General features: G+C 37.9%; 1 pseudogene; it reads right to left on the bottom strand.

The window, feature by feature from the left end:
* Positions 1-471: 471 nt before the first annotated feature.
* On the bottom strand, positions 472-4,453 carry LOC141987899 (choline/ethanolamine kinase pseudogene; annotated as a pseudogene).
* Between the last annotated feature and the right edge of the window lie 2,415 nt (positions 4,454-6,868).

The following is a 6,868-nucleotide window of genomic DNA, read 5'->3' on the forward strand; positions in this document are numbered from 1 at the left end:
TGAGACCAGATCCAATGCCTTGGGAAGCCATTAGCTGGTGATGCCTCTCCAAATCTTTCCTTCAGCCTCCTCAGGCTCTTCTCGCTCCAATGAATAATCCTGCATCTTCCAGTCCCTGCCAGCAGGTGGAGCTGTTTGCTGCCATCCTCAGTCTCCATCAGTCTCTGTCACAGCTGGCTGCCTACTCCTCCTGCACTGCAGATTGAAAGGAGAGGTCCTCCCAGGTACCAGAGGCTGGAGGAGGGATATATATGTATGTGGTGTGGACATTGTTCCCTTGTGGTCCTTACCAGCTGCTGTCCCTTGGTAGCGCAGGGCAAATGGGTCCCTCGGCCAGGAAGCGGCCATTCAGTAGTGACTGCCAGGCCCCACGTGTCTGCAACAACCCGAGGTCAGGGCCACACTGCAGGAGACAGAATCTGAGAGTGGAGCAGGCAGAGCTGGGCTGGGGGATGCTGTGGGCTGGCCTGGTCATGTGCACTGCACCTTCTGCTAGAAGTAGGCCTCGAAGTGGCACTGCACATAGTCCAGGTACCCGACCTCGGTAGTGGAGATCTTTGCTTGCAGGATGGGACTAGAGGCCCCAAAAGAAGTGAGAGGCCAGAGCAAACCTGTTGATCTCAGTGAGTATCTCCTCCTCAATGCAGGCCTGCTCCTTGTGCATAATGTCCCTGGGCCTCCCCCAGTCCTCTCAGAGGTAGTGCTGAATGAAGTGCAGCTGCTGCTGGCAAGGAGAGTAAGGTCTCCATGGAGGCCTTGTACAAGGGCCACGTGTCATGGGTGTAGTCATAAACCCACTCACAGAAGTGATTACCAACGTCGAAGCCTCTGCAGTTGTAGCTGCTGTACTTAAAGTAAGTCAGCATCAGCTTGTCAAGGGTGAGAGCGACTGGCACCCCACCAGCAGCAGGATGTTCCCTTCCTGGATGTCATCATGGCAGAAGACCACAGGGGGATGGGACGTGGACTCCAGCAGCTCCCTGAGGCTCCTCATTTCCTTCTGCAGATTATAGACTTTGAGATGGTTGAACTTCTTCAGCTGGGCTTGCTGGGTGAAGGTGAGCTCGGTGTGAGGTACCGTTCCGTGGTCCCAAACAGCTCAATGGCTGTGAGGTTGCTGGGGTGGTCTGAAGGGCTCTGAGGATGCAGGAGTGCTGGGGTTCTATGAGTGCAGAAGGGCTGCGGGAGAGCAGAGGTGGTGATGAGCGGTGGGAGGCAGTTCGAGGTGGCAGAACAGCTCAGGGAGAAGTAGGAAGAGACACACCACACAGTGTGGGAATGGAGATTCCCATAGGAAGAAATGGGAGAAACCCAACATCAGGGGGGGAAATGGGAAAAAACAAATGGCTTTCCAGGAGTGAGGGGGGAAAAGACAAGCTGACCTATTAAGGGTAAGAAAAAACAGATGTGGAAACCAGGTGAAGGTACCAACAAAAACCTGAAAATTGTGCTCTTTTAATCTTCGCCTCAAATGAAGTTTCCAAAGGGGACTGAGGACAAGTTTTCACTTCTGCGCATGTTACTTGATGTGCAAATGGACATCTAGGTATACTCCACAGTTGATGGTTGGGTTATGTACAGTAGCACAGAGCATAGAAGGAATATTTTAGAATATAAGCAGGATATATGGTATTATACCAGTAGATACACCCAATCATCTCAAACTTACCTTTCAGTGTTAAATGTCTGTTTTATGATTGATTTGGTGACATTATTTTACTTGATCCTTGTACAGGCCCTGAGGATGAAGAATGAATATTAGCAAGGTCAAAGGATGACATGAATGGAATTGAAACGGAGGTTACTATTGCCATTGGTTGAAATTTTCTATGCAACCCTTTTTTTGATGAAATATTACCTCTTTTCTAAAATGAACATTTTCCCAGAAGGTTTTTTTTCTTTTGAAATGTTCTGAGGGAGGGGTCAGAAAAGGAAAAAGGAGAGAGAGTGGGGAGAGAGCAAAAATCCAAACACAAATATGTTTTGGAAAAGTTGTGGTTTTTTTCATTGAAAAATTTGATATTTCTTGAAGAAAATATTGAAATTTGTGTGGATTTTTGTTTGTGAAACATATCTACTATGGGTATGTCTACACTGCATTGTAATTCCAGGGAGAAGGGGGAGGGCCGCAGAGCCCGGGTTCCAGCCCAAGCCCAAATGTCTACATTGCAATTTTACAGCTCCACAGTGCGAGCCTGACTCGGCTGACTTGGGCCAGCCACAGTTGTATCACAGGTCTTTTATTTTCCCTTGTGCCTTTTGAGATCTTCTGTTCAAGTGTAAAAAATCACATATTACCTATTCTTATTTAAATATTTTGATGCTTTGTATTTACCCATTATGCCCTTTTGTGTAGGTGCTTGAAATCATATGCAAAAGTCCAATTTTATCAGCCCAATTTTTTAACTAAGATTGTTCAGCTCCTGGCTTCATGTTATAATCTTTTGTAAAGTACTATCAAACTTTATGAGTTAGCAACACTCACTACTGTGTTCATTAGCTCTGGTGTGACTGAAGAAAAATCATTAAAAATAACAAACCCACATCCAAAATAAATTTAATATTATATCCATTTAATAATTTCATTTTCATAAATGAATATTAACAAAGTCTATGAAATGAAAGATATTTTAAATACTTCAGTAAACAGGAATGTATAGAGTAAAACTCTCAAAAGGCACAAATTATTGTGGTAACACTGTGAACTCTCACATAAACAACAAAACATCTCTAAACAATCAGTTTTCAGACTAGCAGCCGTGTTAGTCTGTATCCGCAAAAAGAAAAGGAGGACTCTAGGGTGCCACAAGTCCTCCTTTTCTTTAAACAATCCATGGCTTTTTTTCTTTGGTCTTTGGGACAATGAACCCAGATAGATTTATCGATAGGATGCATTACATCATTTAATAAGCCAAATTCTACTCTCTGTCACACCAGGGTTAATCAGCAGTAACACCATTGAGTTAAGTGATTGTACCTTAGTATAAATAAGAGCAGGAATTGATCCATTCATTCTTTTTTTTTTTTAAAAAAAAAGTGCAAAAAGTATCCAAAAAGTAGATAATTCAAAAGTGGGAGGAGGAAGGTATGAATGTTTTGGCTCAAAGCCTCTTTCAGCAACTTACAATTCAGTAAAAGATATTTTTATTTCAAGTGTCCAGTCTATCAAGGCTTCCGTTGTACTGAAGAAACTAATGTTCAGCATGTGTAGGATAGAGGGAGGAGATATTTAAATATGTGTTTTGGTATTAACATTAAAGTTCTATAGAAAACACATAATAATTCTGAAGAGAAAAACAGGAGGAAGATACATTGATCTCATTAATTTCTATCTCCACAATGAAATAGAAACCTGTATTTAAGAGTGGGTTGTGTGTATGCATGATCAAACCTGTACATTCAGCTTCGACAAATGGGAACAGAATGGTCATTCATAGAGAAGTTTTTTGATAAAAACAATCAAAGTGACTAGAAGGAAATGATTATTAAACTGGAAATGAGTACATTTCAGAATTAGTGTGCTGGGAATAAATATTTCCTGCTGAAACAATTCAATCTGAAAAATGCATAGTTATATGTGTGTGCTATTGATGGGAAGGGGAAAAAAAGGAATAAAATCCCAGCAGTGCAATATAAATCCCAAACCGGCAATTCATTAACTTAATAACAATTATGGTATTTATTAAATTTCCAAAGAAATAGTATTTCCCGGAACTGATTCCAGACACATTAGCAGGGAGTGAGCAAGAAGAAAACCACACAGAAAAAGAAGTTGCGGTAGATTTTTCTTAAAAATATTACCACCTTTTATTAATCACAAATTAATTCTGAAATATTTTTAAAAGATTGCTCCCATCTCCTAACAATAAAAGCAGGAACATGAACCTTGCTTAAAAAATGTTTACTGTGCACATATATAAATGTATACTGTGTGTATAATTTCCATTCTTATGCTGAAGATTAGTCCCATAATAATTCCATAATAAATTATTGAAACATATATTAAGTAATCTATTCAGTGATTTTCCCAATTTTTTTGGAATAAATTATTAATATAAAATGTACACAATAAAATTTTAAACTGACTTATCAGTTTGGTTAATGTTTATAAAAAGGAAGGAGGGAGTCTGTAATTATGGGATATAAACATGGACTGTCCCGCATAAATATTTTTTCTTGTGTGTTTTATATCCAATTTATGTTAGTCTTTCTAAACATGACTGCTTGAATAGCTGCTTTAGTAACACATGTAAAATCATCAGCTCTTTTAAAAAACATTTCCATTAGAAAGGAATAAATGCAAGTAATGGCAAACATCCTAATCAAACACTTTATAGTTTACAAAATCTAGGTAGAAGTCTAACAGAGGCACAGACAACACAGGCTGAGAGGATTTCTCATGATCAATAATAACGTCCATCACACATCCAGAATTGTAATCTGGCTTTTTCATCATTAGGTGTATCTCAGCTCAGATCCCAGTGCAGATCAGGACCACACAGTCAAAGACCATCATTCAGATAGTGATTCTCTTCTCACTTACACCAATTTTACACCCATGTAGTTATGTCTGATTTCGTCCTGAGAGGGGAATCAGCTCCATCATTAGCCTCCTGCCCCCTGCCCTCCACCACTTCCATCATATCTTCTTCTGTTAGATACATCAGCAGATAACTAGAGGAATACTTTTTTTTTGGGGGGGGGGGGTATTTAAAATTAAGCAAAGCTTGAGATTCTGCTAGTATATCAGGAATTTTAATAAAAGGATCATATTTGCTTTTTGGCTTTCTTCTTAATAGGAAAATAATTCAAACTTTCAGAAGAAATAAAAGCAGCCCTTTAAAAATAAAAATAGAATTAAAAAAAAGAGCTGCAATTACTAATCATAGTTCTTTGTAAAATATATAGTGATTTATACCTGGGAGGGATTAGGCCTTTGCTCCAAATCCCCTCTTAACAGTGGATGCCCATAAGTATTATTTGAAAACAAAACTGGAATATAATATGTTTCCCAAGTCATGGCCAGAATCTAGTGAAACTTTTAGATTTGAAAATCTAACCCCAATCTTTACATGCATGCATTTTAATAATATAGTATAAACTTTCAGCAATATCTGCTTCCACTACCCAACAGCCTAAATTCTTGATTCTGATCTTATTTACATAATCTCTAAAGTGGTATAATTTCATTGACTTTAGTGGGGCTACTACAGATTTGCTAAGTACTGGTGTAAATGAGATCAAAATTACAACTAGGCAAAATATTTTGGAAAAAAAAATTTTTCTGAAAAAATCAGATTTGGGTCAACCGAAACATTTCCAAGTTCATGTCAAATTCACCAAATTGTTTCAGCTGAACACAAACACAAAAAATTCTGGAAAAAAAAATCATTTTGACAGTTTTGAAATAAAACATTTTGATGCAAAATGTTTCATTTCAAAATTTTCTTCAATTTCATTAAAAAAATTTAGAGATGTAAAAAAGTCAAAAACGAAATGAAACTTTTTTAGGTTAAACAAAATATATCAGTTGACACAAAACAATTTTTTAAAAATGTTTTCTGTTTGCAAAAATATTTGAAAAATGTTCATTTCAGGTTGACCTGAAACTGTTTTTTATTTTATTTTGGCAAACAAACCTAAAGTTCAGTTATTCACACAACTCTAATCAGAATCGGACCTAAAGCAGTGTGGTGTCCTTACTTCAGTTGGAGGAGCTATACATACAGTACTATCATGACTAATAATGAGCATTTCACACGATCAGTGTACTACTGTACAAACAATAATTAGCCGTATAACATTTATCACAAACCCACTCCTCTGCATACACTGAGTAGATTTAATGGAATGAAACTGCGCAAGTTAAGTGTCAACTCCAGCAGTTTTTAGTCAATGTAAGCTTATCAATAAGTGCAAGACTGGCTTCTACAATATTAATGATATAACATGTTTTCAGGAATAAACTGCAATGAGATTCTAAGGAATTAAAACAAGGACTGTAACATAACCTTTTTTAACAATTTAATAACTAGCTGTTAATGTATTTGTTTCATATCACATAAAAGAAAACCTAGTTTCAGTACAAAGATCAGTTGAGTAGTCATTTATAAGTGTCATAATGACATACCAAATATCCCACAGCAGCATTACATTTTCATCTGTTGATGTACAAATTATCAATGAAACAACACATTTCAATCATTTTAAAAGTCTTATTATTTACAATGACAGTTAAGTACAGAAAGCAACCTATTTAAGTATAAGTCAACAAGCATTACCGAGTAGATATGCCTAATAAATCCTTTGGACTAATTCAGTATTCGTAGAAATTAATTCAATTAATTTGCCTACCTGGCAGCAGTAAAATAGCTTTCAGTGCAGGGGTTCCTTCATCAGGCAAAGTAGCTGATTTGAGCAGTCCAACTCCAGCAAAGCTTTTTTAATAAAGCATTTATCCCAAGAACAATCCCAGTTCCACTGCAACAGAAGGGCAGGGTCACACATGCAACAGAAAAAATAAACAAACAGCAAATTCATTGACATGGGATTGCCCCACAAAAGCTAAACTCCAGCTCAGTTCCATCCAATCTTCTGTGATTAACAGGAGAAAAATCAGGCCCTTCTCATAGCCAGTTTTTTTCTACTGAGCGACCCTGTTAACTTCAAATAAATCCATTATGAAAAAGGCAGTCCTTTACAGAAACAAGCTTCATATATGGAAAAGCAGAGAACAGGCCTTCATGTGACAGGTCTCTTTCACAGCCAGCTCAGCCCACCTTCACTTCAGCCAAGTTCATCATGAAAAGTCACAACAGAGCCTCTTGCAGCCAGCTCCTATTCTGAATTTAAAAAAAACCAAGATGCT

Source organism: Natator depressus, chromosome 5 (genome assembly GCF_965152275.1).
Source record: "Natator depressus isolate rNatDep1 chromosome 5, rNatDep2.hap1, whole genome shotgun sequence".
In the NCBI taxonomy this organism is placed as follows: Eukaryota; Metazoa; Chordata; order Testudines; family Cheloniidae; genus Natator; species Natator depressus.